The following is a 22215-nucleotide window of genomic DNA, read 5'->3' as shown; positions in this document are numbered from 1 at the left end:
GGAGAGCTGGTAGACTCCTCCTCTCGCTGTGCGGGCTAGTTCCCCTCATCCGCGTCAGCGGTGCACGGCTCTATCCCATACATTATTTCGAAATTACGCACGCTTATTTTACGCATATAAATAAATACAACAATTTCTTAAAACGTGTAAAAGATACAAATAGAGATATCAATAAAGGTATTCTAATTTGGATAAATAATAATATTGTATGAAATAATTGGAATTCTAATTTTTGTGTTGGTCTGGGCTCCAAATATCAGGTGTTAAGGTGTTAAGCTTGGCCATATTAATATTTGAAAATAGAAGTAGACGTGTAACGTGTGCTACTATGACTTCTGCCAAGAGGTCTGGGCCTTTATGCCACAGGAGAGATGGAGCTTGCCCAGTTACTGCATGACCACTGGACCATGATGGATGTTTCCCCTCAATCTCTACAGTGGTGTCAGTGATGGGATATTTCAAGAGTTTCACATGTCCTTTTGTAAGCATTGGATTTATTAAACTTGTGTGCCCGCTCCTTGATAGATGAAAATGTACTGGCCTCTTCCAAGAGATTTGTCTCTAACGCGCAGGAGGTAGTGCACTCTCCCTATAACCTCAGGGTTTCTGGTTCAAACCCCACTGTGGGTGCTCCCCCCCACTAGCTTTAACTGGGATTCTCTTTCAACACGTGTCTTGAAAAGAGAGTCCTTTTTTATTAGTTTGACAAATGGTTTGCAATGAAACAATCCTAAATTGAATGTGCTAGCATCGCTTCATTCAGTTGGATAACAGGATTGAATGAACTGGCCCACAGGCCTAATACATGTGCTTGAGTTCACCCAACTCACTAAGGTGACATAAGTTGCTGCAAAACTTTACAAGACATAGTCAACAAAACAAATTACTAGGTTTGATGAACATTAACACCAAATGGCGCTCAAACTAATCCATATTGTTTCCAACCCTCTACAGCCTACAAGCTTAGAATTATATTTTGTTTCACAGTAGGTCATGTATATGGTCATGTATAGTAGTTGTTTGTTAGCTTTCTGACCACTGCATTACTAAATATAGAACTATGTACAGTAGCTTGCCTTTATAAATCTGCTCTCCACTTTTAATCAATCTCACAAAACATACCATTGTACAACTACAGTATAGCCTATCATGAAAATGTGCCCTTTTTTGTCAAAATAAATACATAATGGATTGAGAAAATGAAACTTTTAGGCCTAATTGATGTTCTTTGAAAGACAGACCATCATATCAGTGTCCACATAGTTTTAAATTCTGTGTCAGTGTCTCCAGGCCTTGGTTCGCCTACTCCTAACACTAGCATCAGTAAGACAGTCCCTCACTTTGGCAGGACCCCCCCCCCATAACCCCCTGATGAGGGTTGTGTTTCATATAGGAAGTGATTTTGGGCAGTGTGCTTGCTCATTCACTGCTGGGTCTTAAGTATTTAATTAGTCCCAAAGCCAGCTCCACCTAATCTCCTCTCCAACACCGACTCAACATGTGACTCGTTAACCGTTTGGAGGCCGATCACAATGTCGCTTCTCAGAACATTAGCACCAATGCCTAGAGTGATAAAGGTAAACAATGCTGTTGATTCACATGCCTCTGAAAGACTGTTGGAACTCTGGGAAGTATAATCTGCATTAAAACTTCAAATTGACTAACCATAACTACTGTATTATCAAACAAGCCTCTGGTTCTTCAACTCCCCTTTACACATGCAGCTTGTTCCATTAGGGGGTGCACTCATGACATTAAGAACGAGAATATCGCTCAACATGTGAAACGGCAAACTTTCTTACATTCCTATTGCCATGTCTGTTGACTGGTTTTGAAACGGTTTATTTGTTTGTGATCTGGATGATAAACCCTGTGTGTGAAGTGTCCATGAGGTTTATACTGGGTGAGTTGTTGGATGTTGTTGAAGACACCCAGTGTAGACTACACAGCCTCTGTCCTCAGCAGAGGAATCTCCAAAAGTGGGACAGGGCCTATTCGGGCAGGAACTAAGGGGTGTGTTAAATTTCTGCATGCATGATCAATGGGGTTGAATAGCGTGTGGGGTAGAGGGGGGTGCTGGGGCGGTATGGACACAATGCTGAGAGAGGAGGGGGCAGAAATAGGGAGAGAGGTTGATTAATGAGACTATGAGGAGGACAACAGGAAAACAGTAGCTCTGTTCCCTTTTCAAGTAAAGAACGTGTAAACTGGTTCTGTGGTTCGTTATTTCTAGAAACAGAAAATACAGTAGGTTACATATTAACACAGCACACTTTTTTTATATAATAATAAAATGACATAACTGCATATTTACTTTCTCACGCCAAATGCATGCTAGAATGTGTGATATAACGCACTGTATGGAATTTAAATGCAGTACAAGACACACTACCCTGCCCCGTTTCCCTCGCTAGGCTGTCCTCTGAACAGTGCAAACTAAGGCACAATGGGACTTAATTACTGGTCAGAAAGATAGAGGGAGCCCTGTTTCTCAGAGTTTCCCCCCTTTCAAATACTGTATAATGCCATCTTCCCTAGGGTAGGGCGGGGTGAGAGGAGAGAGAGCTCAACACAAAAAGGCCGGTGATAGGCTGAACTGGGGGAAGGCATAAGGTAAGAGAGGGGGAGGGAGAGAGAAGGGGAGAGGAGAGGGTTATTGGAGTTGAAGCCACACTGAAAGCAACACTACCAATACAGCATAGCTACAATGCCACCTGCAGGGGTTCTTAAGTATTACTGATTCAGAAGTAAGCATAAAGTTAGACAAAATCATGACAATAATACAGCACATGTATGGCATCTAAAAGCTACCTCAATCCGACCTCATCTGTCTAAGATTACACAATAGTGCTCTCTTGTGCTGTGCAGGACAATACCTACTTTCATTTCCTCTGTCCAATTCATTCCAAACATGTCTCAAAAGACACCTATCAGGTGTTCATGATAAACGTTAAGCTACAACATCCATTCCATTGGGCCTATACATTACAATTTATTTGAAATAGTATAGTATAGTGTAACCAGCCGTAAATTACATTAAGGCAGGCCAAATATCAATTTTGCTGTCATCCTTTTTGGATCCTAAAATGAATATCTGTAAGTGTCATAAAGAATTGTGTCAGTTTTGAATATATTGACAAAATTAACATTATAATTTGTAATGGTTGTATTATTTTTGTAACCTTTCACGTATGTGTGTTATACAGGAAGGAACCTGTATGAATGTGCATGTGACAGAAAGTTTATTTTCATTTAGAGTTTTTGATTGCACATTGCTCACTTTTAGGGATGGACAAAGTTCAAAGAGAGCACATGGAGAGTAAGGGGGAGGAAGGTAAAAAATGTTTAAAAAAATAATTGAAAGCTTAACAGCAGGTGGAGGGCTTAAACCAGACAGCTCAGAACGAGACGAGAAGAGAATCGAACGGGGGAAAATGAAAGCAAACTTTGTTTTTTCCTGAACTGAAGAAAGACAGAAAGGTAATGACTCCAGAAGCCACAATTATTTGTATTTTCTGTAAGCGCATGACTGCAGTGTGTCTGTCTTAGTGTGTGAATATGTGTATGTTTGTGACCTGTGTTCTGCGTAGTCTGTGTGTTGTGTTAGTGGGGTAAGGTTTAGGCAACAGTGTAATGGAGGGAGAGGAAATGGGGCTCTGGGCGTCTGACTAATCTCCAGAATGAGCTTATCTGGGCACTGCTGGGCTCTGGACTGTCCCGGGAGGTCCTGGTCCAAGCACTGGAAGAACTGGAGCAAGAGAGGGTCACCCCTGGAGCAGAGAAGGGGGACAGGGGAGATGGAGAGAGTTCGGAGGAGGGAGAAATGGATTTTCCACCCCCAATATTCCAGGAGCTGGAGGCACTACCCCCAGAGGAGGCAGCCAGAGAGAGGGCTCTGGTCGACCAACTGCTGCAGTAAGTAGCTCCCAAATCTCTGCCCTCCGCACCTATCCTCTCCTGAACAACATACACATCAATCTCTTCATTTAATCAAACCTCAACTATTAATACAACAAAAAATTGCCACATCCCTTTGCTGTGGTTTTATTCTCTCATACAAGCTTTAATTTCTCAAAACAATGTCCAACTCATTTGGTAAAAATTATTTAAAAAACAAATACATTTTAGGGTGGTTACTTGATTCCGTTTCCCATTCTCTTTCTTTTCTGCCATCTTTTCCTGATGTTTTCTCACCAAGAAAAGAGTACAAATAAGTCAGTTGTTCTTGGTCTTTATCAAATTTAGTCCCCCACTCCCCCCTTCCACCCTCATGCTTCTGCTTCACTCCCCCTTCCTGCCTCATTTGCCAACTCCACTCCCCACTTCCTCCCTCATTCTCCTGCCCCCACTCCCCACTTCCCACTTCCTCCCTCATTTTCCTGCTCTACTCCCTCCCTCATTCTCCTGCCCCCACTCCCCCTTCCTCCCTCATTCTCCTGCTCCACTCCCCACTTCCTCCCTCATTCTCCTGCCCCCAATCCCCACTTCCTCCCTCATTTTCCTGCTCCACCCCCTCCCTCATTCTCCTGCCCCCACTCCCCCCTTCCTCCCTCATTCTCCTGCTCCACTACCCCCTTCCTCCTTCACTCTCCTGCTTCACTCCCCCTTCCTGCCTCATTTGCCTACTCCACTCCCTATTTCCTCCCTCATTCTCCTGCCCCCACTCCCCATTTCCTCCCTCATTTTCCTGCTCCACTCCCCCCTTCCACCCTCATTCTCCTGCCCCCACTCCCCACCTCATTTTCCTGCTCCACTCCCCCCTTCCTCCCTCATTCTCCTGCCCCCACTCCTCACTTCCTCCTTCATTTTCCTGCCCCCACTCCCCCCGTCCTCCCTCATTCTCCTGCCCCCTCTTCCTCTTTGTGAGATCTCTCTCGGCTTCTGAGGTGGATTTAAAGGAGGGTTCCTCCTTTCCTGATTACTAATTACCCAGCATTATTCTCTGGCCATTTCCATCGCTGAATGAACTACATGCATGGGTTAAGATGAACAGAAATGTGCTGTGTGTGTGTACTTACTGTGTGTGTGTGGGCGCGCGTGTGAGTGTGTGAGAACAGATGTTAGTCAATATTTACTACAACTTGGAAGGCCATTTAATTTTCACCACATTCAAACTACAACAAATACCTCAGATTATGGTATAACTGCTCATTGTATATAGCTTAAAGTTGGCAATTGTACAACAATTAGCATGAAAACACAGAACTTGACCAATCATGCCTTAGTATCAAAATGTATCAAACATAGATAATGCTTTTGTATATTTTAAAATACATAATAGCTATGTTATGTACTATTACTAGCCGTTAAGGTTTGTGTCACAGCAAGTAGGGTATGTTTCTGGGTATTATTTCAAGTGACCGGAGAGAGCTGGACTTTGCCCTACTGTGCGTCCCATTATCTCTTGCCAACATCCCTCTCTTTCCCTCCCTCCCTTTATGCGCATGTGTATGTGTCTGTCTGTGATAGGGAGGATCCATGGCATGTGGCAAAACTGGTGAAGAGCTACATGCAGCAGCATAACCTCCCCCAGAGAGAGCTGGTAGAGTCCACAGGCCTCAACCAGTCCCATCTCTCCCAGCACCTCAACAAAGGCACGCCCATGAAGAACCAGAAACGGGCTGCTCTATACAGCTGGTATGTCAGGAAGCAGGGCAAGATTAGCCAGCGTGAGTATTTGGCCAGCTGATAAGCTGACCCTGCCTGTACTGCAATATGACATTACAATATGGACATTTACACTACCGTTCAAAAGTTTGGGGTCACTTAGAAATGTCCTTGTTTTTGAAAGAAAAGCCATTTTTTTGTCCATTAAAATAACATAAAAAAATGTCAGAAATACAGTGTAGACATTGTTAATGTTGTAAATTACTCTTGTAGCTGGAAATGGCTGATTCGTTTTGATGGAATATCTACATAGGCGTACAGAGTCCCATTATCACCAACCATCACTCCTGTGTTCCAATGGCAAGTTGTGTCAGCTAATCCAAGTTTATCATTTTAAAAGGCTAATTGATCATTAGAAAACCCTTTTGCAATTATGTTAGCACAGCTGAAAACTGTTGTTCTGATTAAAGTAGCAATAAAACTGTCCTTCTTTAGACTAGTTGAGTATCTGGAACATCAGCATTTGTGGGTTCGATTACAGGCTCAAAATGGCCAGAAACAAAGAACGTTCTTCTGAAACTCGTCAGTCTATTCTTGTTCTGAGAAATGAAGGCTGTTCCATGCAATAAATTGCCAAGAAACTGTAGATCTCGTACGACGCTGTGTACTACTCCCTTCACAGAACAGAGCAAACTGGCTCTAACCAGAATAGAAAGAGTAGTGGGAGGCCCTCTTGCTCAGCTGTGCACCGGGACAAGTACATTAGATTGTCTAGTATGAGAAAGTCCTCAACTGGCAGCTTCATTAAATAGTACCCGCAAAACACCAGTCTCAATGTCAACAGTGAAGAGGCGACTCCGGGATGCTGGCCTTCTAGGCAGAGTTGCAAAGAATAAGCCATATCTCAGATTGGCCAATAAAAATAAAAGATTAAGATGGGCAAAAGAACACAGACACTGGACAGAGGAAGATTGGAAAAAAGTGTTAAGGACAGACGAATCTAAGTTTGAGGTGTTCGGATCAAAAGAAGAACATTCGTGAGACACAGAAAAAAGGAAAAGATGCAGGAGAAGTGCTTGACGCCATCTGTCAAGCATGGTGGAGGCAATGTGATGGTTGGGGGTGGTAAAGTGGGAGATTTGTACAGGGTAAAAGGGATCTTGAAGAAGGAAGGCTATCATTCCATTTTGCAATGCCATGCCATACTATGTGGACGGCACTTAATTGGAGCAAATTTCCTCCTACAAGAGGACAATGACCCAAAGCACAGCTCCAAACTATGCAAGAACTATTTAGGGAAGAAGCAGTCAGCTGGTATTCTGTCTATAATGGAGTGGCCAGCACAGTTACCGGATCTCAACCCTATTGAGCTGTTGTGGGAGCAGCTTGACTGTATGGTACGTAAAAAGTGCCCATCAAGCCAATCCAACTTGTGGGAGGTGCTTCAGGAAGCATGGGGTGAAATCTCTTAAGATTACCTCAACAAATTGACAACTAGAATGCCAAAGGTCTGCAAGGCTGTAATTGCTGCAAATGGAGGAATCTTTGACGAAAGCAAAGTTTCAAGGACACAATTATTATTTCAATTAAAAATAATAATTTACAACCTTGTCAACATCTTGAATATATTCCCTATTCATTTTGCAACTAATTTCATGTATGTTTTCATGGAAAACAAGGACATTTCTAACTGAGCCCAAACTTTTGAACGGTAGTGTATGTCAAATTATGACTACCTCATTCATTAATATTCACAATAATTACCATAAATCTACATTGAGTATACAAAACATTGAATACCCCCCCCCCTTTTTGCCCTCAGAACATAAATGTATAATTGTTGTGCAATTTATAGGCTATATTGAGGCTATATGGCGTTAGTGTGAAGCCTATAAGCCTAATTAAGCTACAGGTAGAAAAAGTTAATGTTCATCCACTGAGGCAAAAATAACAATCTGAGTTTAACTCAATAAGATAAAAGCTGTGAAGTTGAGAGTTTAAAATAAAGAGAAGGGAGGGCCAGAAAAAATAGACTGTTTGGGAAAGATTTGGTGAAGTGGTAAAAGAGGATGATAGCAGTGCTGGCTATGTTATGTGAGGCATTCTAAAGTCACAAGATAGGGACTTCAAATAGGCCTATGGCACGTCAAGGGAACTGTAGCCTATACTGTTCAGATGGGTTAAATGGAAACTGAAATCTGGACACTGACTATAGGTCTATAACCTCTAATATAGCCTTAATATAAACTCCTGCAGAATAAATTATTTCTTGCAGTAAAATGACACCAAATGTAGGCTAAATTTTGACTCAGGAAAAGGAATGGAGAAATATGATTTCTTTCTTTCAGCATCTTGAGAGAATTCGAATGTGCAGTTAGTTACCGTCTGTTGGATGTGACATCTTTATCAGCATCATAAACGCTGACAACTCAACCACATAAAATATGCATTCAAGCCAAACTGAAATCTTATCAGAAACATGTTGGTTCGTTTTCACAGCTCTCTATTTCCTTACAACCGGTCAAACTGATGTCATTTGGAAACTTTGCATAGAAAAGCTTTTTTGTTGTTATTTATTGCATTTTCTTCCTGGTCCCTAAACGTCTTTGCTCAGCAAAAGAAGCAGAGATGACTTAGAACTTCACCGATGTCAACTAGATTGAAGCATTCATTCTATCGATCAATGACATTATTCTGGAGAGCAAGGTTTTATTTAGTCTTCTAGGGCAACATATAGCCTAATGACAGAAGAGAAACTGCATGTATCTAATAATATACAAGTTGACTAACAAACAGCCTACCAAAATGAAGGAAATTATAAGCAGAAACATATCTAAATCAGGCACCCCCTGTCAAAAAACGTATCTGCTGTCTCTGACTGCCTACAGAGCATTTTCTATACTAGCGGGTTTGGGACAGGTGTGGGCCTCAGATTTTCACTTTATCACAAATAGTCTGGCAGTTGCATTTGGGTTATTAACAATTGCAGGCAGGTGTGGGGGTGAACAAACAGCTGACCAATGGACCACTGCCATGATCACCAACTTGAAGTTCATTGGAGCATGTCAAATTGGGTGTCACATGAAACCTATATACATTTTATATATACATTTTCAACAATTTCCAATCCTAAAATGTAGGAATAATCAAAGGCTTTGATTTCTGGTCAAACAGATGTAAAAGGGATCTTAGACAACATCTACCAGAAAAAGTATTTAAAAGTATTACAAATGAGTAAATCAAAACATAATGTTGAAGTAAAACCCCTTGCCAACTAATATCAAGACTTATATTTTGTTTTGCGAAATGACATGCCTTCTGTAAGTTTAAGAAACATTTACTTGTGATTCCATTACCAAAAACCTATATATCTCTAAGATATTTTCTAGATGATGAAAGTTCACAGAAGTAGCAAGTAAAGGTAGGTAAAGTAAAGGTACCAATTAGTTGGTATTTTTGCTGATATCAAGTTTGTTTATGAATTATTAAGTCATTAAAACTCAATTCTGTTACCAAATCTTTAACGGAATTACTGCAATTGTGTCACGTGTCCTCCCTCTCCGGCCTCTAGGTCACCAGGCTGCTCGTTATGGCGCACACCTGTTACGCGCACATGCACGTCATCAGACTCACCTGGACTCCATCACTTCCCTGATTACCTTCCCTATATATGTCACTCCCTTTGGCTCCTTCCCCAGGCATTATTGTTTGAGTTTTCTGTCTGTGCGTTGTTCATGTTTCTTTCATTAAATTATGCACTCCCTGAACTTGCTTCCCGACTCCCAGTGCACTCGTTACAGAATAATGCCTTACCAAAGGGAAGCCTCATGGGGTGTTTTTTCTTTTTTTGTGTGGGAGGTGATGTCAGGTCCGAACCGGAGCTACCTGGGAGGCCTCAGCCGGTTTATCGGGTTCCCCTGCCTCAGCGGGCTCGATAGGCTCCCGTGCCTCAGCGGGCTCCATAGGCTCCCGTACCTCAGCGGGCTCCATAGGCTCCCGTGCCTCAGCGGGCTCGATAGGCACCCGTGCCTCAGCGGGCTCGATAGGCTCCCGTGCCTCAGCGGGCTCGATAGGCTCCCGTGCCTCAGCGGGATCGATAGGCTCCCGTGCCTCAGCGGGGCTCGATAGGCTCCCGTGCCTCGATAGGCTCCCGTGCCTCAGCGGGGCTCGATAGGCTCCCGTGCCTCAGCGGGCTCGATAGGCTCCCGTGCCTCAGCCGAGGTAACCGGGGAGATCTCAACCAGCTCATCAGGCTCTCAAGCCTCAGCCGGTTTGTCAGGTTTCGACCGGTCCGCTCCGATTCCCCGGGCTCTAGGTCACCAGGCTGCTCGTTATGGCGCACATCTGTCACCATCGTTATGTGCACCTGCGCGCCATCAGACTCACCTGGACTCCATCACCTCCTTGATTACCTGCCCTATATATGTCACTCCCTTTGGTTCCTTCCCCAGGCGTTATTGTTTGTTTCAGTTTCCTGTCTGTGCGTTGTTCATGTTTCTTGTTTTGTTTATTAAATGATGCACTCCCTGAACTTGCTTCCCTCGTTGCAAATTGAATAGGCTACAATGGGAAATCATAGTAGTCACAAACCACAGTTGGATCTCAGCTGCCACTGTCCTCCCTTCCACTGGCATACTGTTATGTTCAGCTCATAGCTTTTTCTCTCTTTCTGTCATTTTGTGGTCAAAACAAGACTGTGAAAGAAGTCTGGACAACCCCTTCCTCTCACTCTGCCACTCTCTCGCTCTACTCTCTCCAGTTAATGCCACCTCTCCCGGCTCATACTGGCACCTACCACCTACCCTCTTTCCATTTACTGTAATAAGCACGTCCATGGGCGTTGAAAAGCAGTTGAAATTTGGTCAGCCCGCCCTTGCCTGACCAAATCTGAACCAATCATAGACGATGTTTCTCAAGTTTGGAGAGCACAGTACAGTAGAGCACACTAGAGTAGGGTACAGTATACTGTACTGAACATATCTACTTTTTTGTACTCTACTGTGTTGTACTGTATTGTACTGTACTCTACTGTACTCTACTGTGCTGTACTATGATGTCCAAACTTGTGAAACATAGACGTCTATGATTGTTTAAGATTTAGTCTGGTCCGGACCAACCAAATGTGGTCTTGTTTGGGGCCGGAGCTCATTACAATAATTGCCATTGTGTAGAATAATACCCACATGTGTACCTATTCAGGATACATCAACATGAAGAGAATGATATTCATATCCATAATTATGCATTTCTGTATAGTAGCTTACAGATCCGAGACCCATGATGTCAGGGCTGGTTCCAGGTATAAGCTACATAAGCGATCACTTAGGGCCCCGTGGCCACAATTTTTTATTTTTTTAACCTTTATTTAACTAGGCAAGTCAGTTAAGAACAAATTCTTATTTACAATGACGGCCTACCCCGGCCAATCCCGGATGACGCTGGGCCAATTGTGCATCGCCCTATGGGACTCCCAATCCCGTCCGGATGTGATTCAGCCTGGATTCGAACCAGGGACTGTAGTGACGCCTCTTGTACTGAGATGCAGTGCCTTAGACTGCTGCGCCACTCATTAGGGGCCCCCCGACCCAAATGATTCTTATAAAAAAAAATAGGAACTCAGTCGGGTTAGAATAGTGTTAGAATAGCAGAATACACAAGGTGCAATTTCGAAATTTGGTTGTGCATCAGCAGTTTTTCTCTTCTTATGTCAGTCACTGACAGTCTCTCAATTAGCCCATGTCACAGTGTTCATTTTGGCAGCTATTTTAGATTTTGTTTTAGTCTTAGTTTTAGTCTAAAAATACCTTTTAGTCAATCATATTTGGGTCATTTTATCCGTCCTTAGTTTTAGTTATTACTAGTCGACTAAAACTCTGGACAATTTTAGTCTAGTTTTTGTCACATAATAGTCAACGCATTTGTTTTAGATCAAATTATGAATATTTAGGCTACCTCTAACTTCCATCATGTGCACATTCAGATAGCCTTGTCCAACTAGGCCTACTATCCCCTCTTATACCTTAACTGGCAACATTGTGGCAGATTGTAACCAATGCCAGCCACAATTAACCATATAGGCTATAAAGTAGGGTTCCCAAACTAGCGACCCGTGGGACAAATGGTTTTATTTGGCCCTGCAAGTCTTCTGACCCAATTTATTTCTTCCATTGTTGGACTTAAAAGACTGTAAAAACACCAGGAAATGAAGTGATTTTCATTTAAGGAATTTGTTTCCAAGTATTTCCATGCATAATAGAGACATGTGACAGTATACAAATGTAAGCAAGGTTTGAAATGAAAATGTTTTAGTCAAAGATTATATCTGTGTGGGCTTCTTGTGGTCAATTTGCAGTCTACAAATTATTTGTAATTATGTTCCGGACCCCGACTAGCCGCTCAAGATAAAAATCGGCCCGCAGATGAATCTAGTTCAGTGGTTCCCAAACTCTTATAGTCCCGTACCCCTTCAAACATTCAACCTCCAGCTGCGTACCCCCTCTAGCACCAGGGTCAGCGCACTCTCAAATGTTGTTTTTTGCCACCATTGTAAGCCTGCCACAACACACACTATATGATACCTTTATTAAACATAAGAATGAGTGTGAGTTTATGTCACGACCCGGCTCGTGGGAAGTGATAAAGAGCTCTTATATCACCAGGGCACAAATAATAATATAATAATAATGAATAATTTGGCTCTTTATTTAACCATCTTACATATAAAACCTTATTTGTACATCGGAAATTGTGAATAACTCACCACAGGTTAATGAGAAGGGTGTGCTTGAAAGGATGCACATAACTCTGCAATGTTGTGTTGTATTGGAGAGAGTCTCAGTCTTAAATAATTTTCCACACACAGTCTGTGCCTGTATTTTGTTTTCATGCTAGTGAGGGCCGAGAACACACTCTCACAAAGGTACATGGTTGCAAAGGGCATAAGTGTCTTAACAGCGCGATTTGCCAAGGCAGGATACTCTGAGCGCAGCCCAATCCAGAAACCAGTCAGTGGCTTCTGATTAAATTCAATTTTCACAGAACCGCTTGTTGCAATTTCGATGAGGCTATCTTGTTCAGATATAAGTGGACTGGAGGCAGGGCATGAAAGGGATAACGAATCCAGTTGTTTGTGTCATCCGTTTTGGGAAAGTACCTGCGTAATTGCGCACCCAACTCACTCACATTTGACATTGTCCGTAAACTTGAGTTCATTTGCACACAAAAAAATCATACAATGATGGAAAGACCTGTGTGTTGTCCTTGTTAATGCAGACAGAGAAGAGCTCCAACTTCTTAATCATAGCCTCAATTTTGTCCCGCACATTGAATATAGTTGCGGAAAGTCCCTGTAATCCTAGATTCAGATCATTCAGGTGAGAAAAAGCATCACCCAGATAGGCCAGTCGTGTGAGAAACTCGTCATCATGCAAGCGGTCAGACAAGTGAAAATCATGGTCAGTAAAGAAAACTTTAAGCTCGTCTCTCAATTAAAAAAAACGTGTTAATACTTTGCCCCTTGATAACCAGCACTGTATGTTGTAAAAGTGTTAAATGGTTACTGCCCATATCATTGCATAGTGCAGAAAATACACGAGAGTTCAGGGGCTTTGCTTTAACAAAGTAAACCATTTTCACTGTAGTGTCCAAAACGTCTTTCAAGCTGTCAGGCATTCCCTTGGCAGTGAGAGCCTCTCAGTGGATGCTGCAGTGTACCAAAGTGGCGTCTGGAGCAACTGCTTGCATGCGCGTTACCACTCCACTATGTCTCCCTGTAATGGCTTTTGCGCCATCAGTACAGACACCAACACATCTTGACCACCAAAGTCCATTTGATGTCACAAAGCTGTTTATGTACTTTAAAAATATCCTCTCCTGTTGTCCTGGTTTCCAGTGGTTTGCAGAAGACGTCTTCCTTAATTAACCTCCCATAAATGTAACGGACATATACCAGGAGCTGTGCCAGGCCCGCCACGTCTGTTGACTCATCCAGCTGTAACGCACAAAATTCACTGGCTTGTATGCAAAGGAGTAATTGTTTCAAAACATCTCCTGCCATGTCACTGATGCGTCCTGAAACAGTATTGTTTGATGAAGTCATTGTCTGTATAGTTTTTTGGGCCTTTTCCCCCAGCATTGTCCCTGCCATATCCGCGGCAGCAGGAAGAATTAGGTCCTCCACAATAGTATGGGGCTTGCCTGTCCTAGCCACTCGGTAGTTCACCATATAAGACGCTTCTAGCCCCTTCTTATTAATGGTATCTGTTGCTTTTATACACGTCTTACAACTTGAAAGTCTTAATTCTCGCTCAAAAAACTCCCGTGGCTTATTTTCCAAATTGGCCTGTTTTGTTTCTAAATGTCTGCGCAAGAGTGAAGGTTTCATTGTGTTGTGAGATAGTACTTTTGCACATATAACACACTGTGGCTTATAGGAGCTGTCATTGTCATTTTAGCGTGTCCCTTTTAAACACGTTTTTCTTGCTCTGGGGCCTTTCTGTCTCTCCCTCAGGGCTGAGTGTCTCCAGAGGGGTGTGTCTTCGTCCCAGCTGGCTGGACTGGGCTCTAACCTGGTGACAGATGTACGAGTGTACAACTGGTTTGCTAACCGCCGAAAGGAGGAGGCATTCCGCCATAAACTGGCTCTCGATACGCCTTACACCAGCCAATCAGCAAGCACCACCAACCGCACTCTCGCACACAGCCCTGTGCAAGGTATCAGTCACTAAGACCAAAGTGAATAAAAATATTAATGAATTGAATCCACAAACAGCATAATTAATCATTCATGTTGTCCTCAGATGTTCTGTTATGTACTATTATTAGTACCGTGATACAGAGCAACAGAACCAAGACTGCCAGGGTGCAAAATGTCATTATACCAGGAAACACCTGATCTTAACTCATCCTAACACTCTTCCTCTCTTCCAGTTATGAAGTACAGCCAGCAAATCCCATGTGACAGTCTGGGATCAGCGAGAGGGGCACAGTGGAGACCGAGGCTTGGGAGGCCGCCTGGCCAGCCCCATCCAACTTGAGCCCAGCCACACACTCCTGGAAACACACTATCTAGTGAGATCACCTACCATTATACAGTGCATTCGGAAAGTATTCAGACCCCTTCCCTTTTTCCACATTTTGTTACGAACCCGATGGTCACTCTGACAGAGCTCTAGAGTTCCTCTGTGGAGATGGGAGAACCTTCCAAAAGGACAACCATCTCTGCAGCACTCCACCAATCAGGCCTTTATGGTAGAGTGGCCAGACGGAAGCCACTCCTCAGTAAAAGGCACATGACAGCCCGCTTGGAGTTTGCCAAAAGGCACCTAAAGAACTCTCAGACCATGAGAAACAAGATTCTCTGGTCTGATGAAACCAAGACTCAACCAAGCGTCACGTCTGGAGGAAACCTGGAAACCTGGCACCATCCCTACGGTGAAGCATGGTGGTGGCAGCATCATGCTGTGGGGATGTTTTTCATTGGTAGGGACTGGGAGACTAGTCAGGATCGAGGGAAAGATGAACGGAGCAATGTACAGAGAGATCCTTGATGAAAACCTGCTAATGAGCACTCAGGATCGCAGACTGGGGTGAAGGTTGACCTTCCAACAGGACATCGACCCTAAGCACACAGCCAACGCAGGAGTGGCTTCGGGAAAAGTCTCTGAATGTCCTTGAGTGGCCCAGCCAGAACCCGGACTTGAACCCGATCAAACATCTCTGGTGAGACCTAAAAATAGCTGTGCAGCAATACTCCCCATCCAACCTGACAGAGATTGAGAGGATCTGCAGAGAAAAATGGGAGAAACTCCCCAAATACAGGTGTGCCAAGCTTGAAGTGTCATACCCAAGAAAAATCGAGGCTGTAATCACTGCCAAAGGTGCTTCAACAAAGTACTGAGTAAAGGGTCTGAATACTTACGTAAATGTGATATTTACATTTCTAATATGTCTAAAAACATGTTTTTGCTTTGTCAATATGGGGTATTGTGTGTAAATTGATGAGGGAAAAAAACGATTTAATCAATTTTAGAATAAGGCTGTTACGTAATAAAATGTGGGGAAAAAAATCAAGGGATCTGAATACTTTCCGAATGCACTGTATAATCATTAACCATATCTCACACCGACACACATTGTCACCAACCAGTGAGATCACAAACAACGTCCCATTTTCACAAACCAGAGATCAGCAAATATGTTCACATAATCACAATACAGAGATTATTAACTGCATCATGCAAACCAGTGTGATCACAAATAATATTATATCATAATAAGCCAATTATATCACAAACCACATATCATAATAAGCAAATGCAATCACAACTCATATAACATCATAATAAGCCAATGAGATCGCAAACCATATTTATTACATCATAATATAAGCCAATGAGATCGCAATCCATATCATCACAAGTGATAGATCATCATGTAAGCCAGTGAAATTACAAAGCCATATCGCATCAAACTAGTAAGATTGTACAATACTTCCCACCATCATAAACCTTTGAGTTTACAAAGCATCTCAATCCTCACAATAATCTATGGCTGTCACTATCTGCCAACCACCCTCTTTCCCATCTCAGGTATCAGGAGGTGGTTCACTGCCCCCAGTAAGCACCCTGACCTCACTGCACAGTCTGTCTGCCTCGCCTTCTCCCCCCCAGGGACTTAACATGGCCTCCTTGCCCAGTGCCATGAGTCTGGGAGAGTTCTCTCTCCTCATAGGTAACTTATGACATTATCGATCATAGTCTGCTGCTGGAAAAACATATGTGCAATGGCTTTACACCCCCTGCTATATTGTGGATAAAAAGTTACCTGTCTAACAGAACACAGAGGGTGTTCTTTAATGGAAGCCACTCCAGAATCAGGAATTCCCCAGGGCAGTTGTCTAGGCCCTTTACTTTTTTCAATCTTTACTATTGACATGCCACTGGCTCTGAGTAAAGCCAGTGTGCCCTATGTATGCGGATGACACAACACTATACACATCAGCTACTACAGAGAGTGAAATCACTGCAACACTTAACAAAGACCTGCAGTTAGTTTCAGAATGGGTGGCAAGAAATAAGTTGGTTCTAAATATTTCAAAAACTAAAAGCATTGTATTTGGGACAAATCGTTCACTAAACCTCAACTTAATCTTGCACTAAATAATGTGGAAATTGAACAAGTTTAGGTGACTAAACTGCTTGGAGTAACCCTGGAATGTAAACCGTCATGGTCAAAACATGTTGATACAACAGTAGCTAAAATGGGGAGAAGTCTGTCAATAAAGCGCTGCTCTTCCTTTTTAACAACACTATCAACAAGGCAGGTCCTACAGGCCCTAGTTTTGTCACACATGGACTACTGTTCAGTCGTGTGGTCAGATGCCACAAAGAGGGACCTCAGAAAATGACAATTGGCTCAGAACATTACTGCCTTAATGTTGCTGGACCCCAGGAAGAGTAGCTGCTGCCTTAGTAGCAGCTAATGGGGATCCTTAATACAGTTGAAGTCGGTAGTTTACATACACTTAGGTTGGAGTCATTAAAACTCATTTTTCAACCACTCCACACATTTCTTGTTAACAAACTATAGTTTTGGCAAGTCGGTTAGGACATCTACTTTGTGCATGACACAAGTAATTTTTCCAACAATTGTTTACAGACAGATTATTTCACTTATAATTCACTGCATCACAATTCCAGTGGGTCAGAAGTTTACATACACTAAGTTGACTGTGCCTTTAAACAGCTTGGAAAATTCCAGAAAATTATGTCATGGCTTTAGAAGCTTCTGATTGGCTAATTGACATGATTTGAATCAATTGGAGGTGTACCTGTGGATGAATTTCAAGGCCTCCCTTCAAACTCAGTGCCTCTTTGCTTGACATCATGGGAAAATCAAAAATAATCAGCCAAGACCTCAGAAAAAAATGGTAGACCTCCACAAGTCTGGTTCATCCTTGGGAGCAGTTTCCAAACGCATGAAGGTACCACGTTCATCTGTACAAACAATAGTATGCAAGTATAAACACCATGGGACCACGCAGCCGTCATACCGCTCAGGAAGGAGGCGCGTTCTGTCTCCTAGAGATTAACGTACTTTGGTGTGAAGTGCAAATCAATCCTAGAACAACAGCAAAGGACCTTGTGAAGATGCTGGAGGAAACCGGTACAAAAGTATCTCTATCCACAGTAAAACGAGTCCTATTTCGACATAACCTGAAAGGCTTCTCAGCAAGGAAGAAGCCACTGCTCCAAAACCGTCATAAAAAAGCCAGACTACGGTTTGCAACTGCACATGGGGAAAAATATCATACTTTTTGGAGAAATGTCCTCTGGTCTGATGAAACAAAAATAGAACTGTTTGGCCATAATGACCATCATTATATTTGGAGGACAAAGGGGGATGCTTGCAAGCCGAAGAACACCATCCCAACTGTGAAGCACGGGGGGTGGCTTGCAGCATCATGTTGTGGGGGTGCTTTGATGCAGGAGGGACTGGTGCACTTCACAAAATAGATGGCATCATGAGGAAAGAAAATGATGTGGATATATTGAAGCAACATGTCAAGACATCAGTCAGGAAGTTAAAGCTTGGTCGCAAATGGGTCTTCCAAATGGACAATGACCCCAAGCATACTTCCAAAGTTTTGGCAAAATGGCTTAAGGACAACAAAGTCAAGGTATTGGAGTGGCCATCACAAAGCCCTGACCTCAGTCCCGTAGAAAATTTGTGGGCAGAACTGAAAAAGCGTGTGCGAGCAAGGAGGCCTACAAACCTGACTCAGTTACACCAGCTATGTCAGGAGGAATGGGCCAAAACTCACCCAATTTATTGTGGGAAGCTTGTGGAAGGCTACCTGAAACGTTTGACCCATGTTAAACAATTTAAAGGCAATGCTACCAAATACTAATTGAGTGTATGTAAACTTCTGACCCACTGGGGATGTGATGAAAGAAATAAAAGCTGAAATAAATCATTGTCTCTTCTATTATTCTGACATTTCACATTCTTAAAAGGAAGTGGTGATCCTAACTGAAATTTTTTACTAGGATTAAATGTCAGAAATTGTGAAAAACGGAGTTTAAATGTATTTGGCTACGGTGTATGTAAACTTTCGACTTAACTGTAAATACAAATCCTACACATTGTACCCTCCTCTCAAATGGCTAAAAGTCTGTGCATATTATCAAATTATCATTTCAAAATATATCCACTGTAGTGTATCGTTTACTTTTTCAGTGATGATCAGAAAGCTGTCAGATATCAACTTTAATTGACATTTACAAAGTAGCCTAATCCATGTTTTCCTGGCCTATGTTGGTCAACAGGTCAAACAGAACCTGTCATCAACAACGTGGTAGGCGGGTTCACCACCCTTCAACCAATCTCTTTCCAGCAGCAACTCACACAGCAGTTTCAGAATCATATGGGCCACAGTCCTTTCATGGCAACCATGACAGGGCTTCCATGTCACAGTAAGGCCACAGTGGCAGCATGTTATTCCTTCATTTGCCCTGTTGACATAAATACATGTATTAAACAAGGAATAAGTGACATAATAGAACAGCTAGAACTAACAAGGGTTTCATAAAGTATCTCTGCTCTCAATTTCTCCATTGCAGTGTACAGCAAGTCCAATATGTCTCCCTACCCTCCGTCCAGCCTACTGTCCCAAGCCATGGTTGTCACTGACAGCAGCAGCCTTGGAACACTGATCAGTCTAAGCGCAGTCGGAGAGGTACTGTGAAGCCAAATATTTACCAATATGAAAAGTGATACCATTAATAATCGCTTACATATAGGCTAAGTTATAGGATAAAGGTACAGAAAAGTCTAGACTCACCAGCTAATGATCAGAAATAGTATTAATGTTGATTGAATCTGATAATGACTTTTGCATTGGTTAGATTCTGACAACAGACCCCGAGGAGGAGACAGAACAACCCATCCAGGATGACTCCCTACACCTGCAATCCGCTTCACCTGTGCCAGGTAAGAAACATATCACACATTTCCGTGAAGATGCAGTTTGACATAGATTCAAGACATAAAAAAAACAACTTAGCGTAACACATATTTCAAAGTCGTTTAACATCACTTAGGGGTAAATATAGCCCATGATATTATCTAGGTGGCAGTGAAAATAGGGAATTTTAAATGCAGGTTTGTAATTGGAATGTTAGTAGAGAAACTGGAAACTAATAACTTACTATCGCTTTTTTCTAGTTTCCTCTGGGAACTTAGAGTTGTATCCTCCATGAAACTCATCCACCTCACCTCCTCTCTGGCGGCAGACATCAACTCCTACATTCCTGAACATATGATCTCTACTGCACAGTAGCAACAGAATGTAACTACTATGTAATGTGAAGGGGTGGGGGTAGAGGAGGTGAAACTAAATGTTTTACAGTAGGTAGAGAACTGTAATAAAGATGCAACACAAATTCACGAAATTTGCTGAAAAACTACCTCTGCAGTAACATTTTCCAGAGAAGCCATATTTCCCATTCTGCCAGATACATGCAGTACCAGTCAAAAGTGTGGACACACTCTGCCAGATACATGCAGTTTCCATCTTCAACCCGAAAAGGTCCAACTACCTCATCCTTAATGAGAGCAGCCTATACCAGTAACCCTCCTCCACCTTGCTGGCGCCTGTCTCGAAGTGGTGCCCTGTGTCCGTTACTGATCCAGCCACAGGCCCATCCATCAAGAGTCACTCTCATTTCATCTATCCATAAAACCTTTGACAAATCTGTCTTCAGGTATTTCTTTGCCCAATCTTGACACTTCAACTTGTGAATATTATTCAGTGGTGGTCATGGTTCAGCCTTCTCGACCTTGGCCATGTCTCTGAGCACTTGACACCTTGTACTTCTGGACACTCCAGGTAGGTTGCAGTTCTGGAATATGGTGGCACTGGAGGATAATGGGTTCCTGGTAGCTTGACGTTTAATTCTTCTCAAGTCTTTTGCAGTTAATTAGCGCCTTTTCTTCTCCAATGCGTTTTTTTGCGCCCCAGTTGACTATTCGCAAACAAAACGTTTGATTGTCCGGTGGTCACACCTCAATAGTTTAGCTATTTCGAGTGTTGCTTCCGTCTGAAAGGTATTTTACAATTTTTGACTTTTCAGTGTCAGTTAAATCTCTTTTTTGGCCCATTTTACCTGAGGTAATGAAGCTGCCTAATAATTATGCACACCTTGATATAAGGTGTTATTCACGTTCGCCACACCCTCCCTCATTACACAAATATGTCACCTGAAAATGATTAAATCCAATAAGCATTCAAGTTTACATGGTTTGGAATTGGAAAATGTGCATAGAAATAATGATAAGACCAGAATACTCACTTGCCTAATAATTCTGCACGCAGTGTAGTCCTTTTCATTGTGTAGTATTCTGAATTATTTCATTTCTTTCTGAACAGACAACAGTAATTCTATAACTTTGGTAAATGTATTTCAATAAATCAGATAAATAATTGTTCATGCCATGAGAGGTACCGGATCCGGCCAAATAGGCTGCGCAGCGAAATAGTCCAAAACGGAGAGGTGCCGGATCCTGTTCTGGCAAGATCTGACTCAAATTAAGCACTGCACCCATCTAGTGCCGGTTCAAACCCCCTTTGCCTCCAGGACAGACTGAATTTTAATTCTATTAGGTGTCAGAATATTTGGTTGCTCAATTGGTAACAAGAGACCTAACGTGTGCCAGGAAAACATTCCCCACACCAGTACACTACCGCCACCGGCCTGTACCGTTGACACCAGGCCAGGGGCGAAAATCTGATATCAACTTTGGAGGGGACAATTACATGAAATTTTCTCAAGAGCAATTCCTGAGGGGGACACCAAAAGTAGTGCTGTAACACATAGCCTACATTGTAATATGGTAAATGTATATTGAGGAACCAAAGAAATAAGATGTTTGCCGTACTCCTACCGGTACCCAAAACTACACAACTAATCACAACAGCAAAACCATTGCCTTTAACAAATCTTAGTTCAGTCACCAGTTTAAGTTGAGAGTGGGGGTATCCATGGCATTTTCCAATTATGTTCCTATTTTACAAGTCAAAAAAATTGAGAACCTTTCATAATGTTGCCAAACAAAGACTCAACAAACTTACCTGAGACTCCCTGTCTCTGCCAGTCTGTCCCTGCATATCTGTCCCCAACTCTGCTGTCTGTGTGCCATCTGTTGCATGCTCTGCCTAATGACATCATTGTGAAACATTTCCATTAGAATTTCATTTCTTTCTTATGAACATTTTATCAACTAGTCTTTGAGATATTTGGCTACTAGGGTTCTTACTTTGCGTTTTGGTGTACTGAAAAATACTCTGATGTCCGTCTTTTATTTTTCTGCCATTTTTCTACCTGGCTGGCTGGCTACACACACACACACACACACACAGTGTGTAGGTTATTTACAGTAGGAGATGGGCTTCTATCATCTTATCTTTTATCATTCTATTTGGGCTTCGATCTAAAAGGTAGCTAGCAAATGTGAAACAGATTAAACTGACAAGAGTTGACAGCTGTATGAGTTCACCATTTACACAACATATGCTGCAACCTTTTGTAATTTTAATAGTTTGTTTCA

The 22215-nt window shown here is 42.4% G+C and overlaps 1 pseudogene; it reads left to right on the top strand.

The window, feature by feature from the left end:
• The first annotated feature begins 3634 nt into the window (after positions 1-3634).
• LOC115164070 (hepatocyte nuclear factor 1-alpha-like) lies at positions 3635-20060 on the top strand (annotated as a pseudogene).
• Positions 20061-22215: the final 2155 nt, after the last annotated feature.

The sequence above is a fragment of the Salmo trutta genome, chromosome 27, assembly GCF_901001165.1.
Source record: "Salmo trutta chromosome 27, fSalTru1.1, whole genome shotgun sequence".
Classification (NCBI taxonomy): Eukaryota; Metazoa; Chordata; class Actinopteri; order Salmoniformes; family Salmonidae; genus Salmo; species Salmo trutta.
The sequence above is the reverse complement of the archived record's forward strand: the minus strand, read 5'-3'. Positions and strand labels throughout refer to the sequence as shown.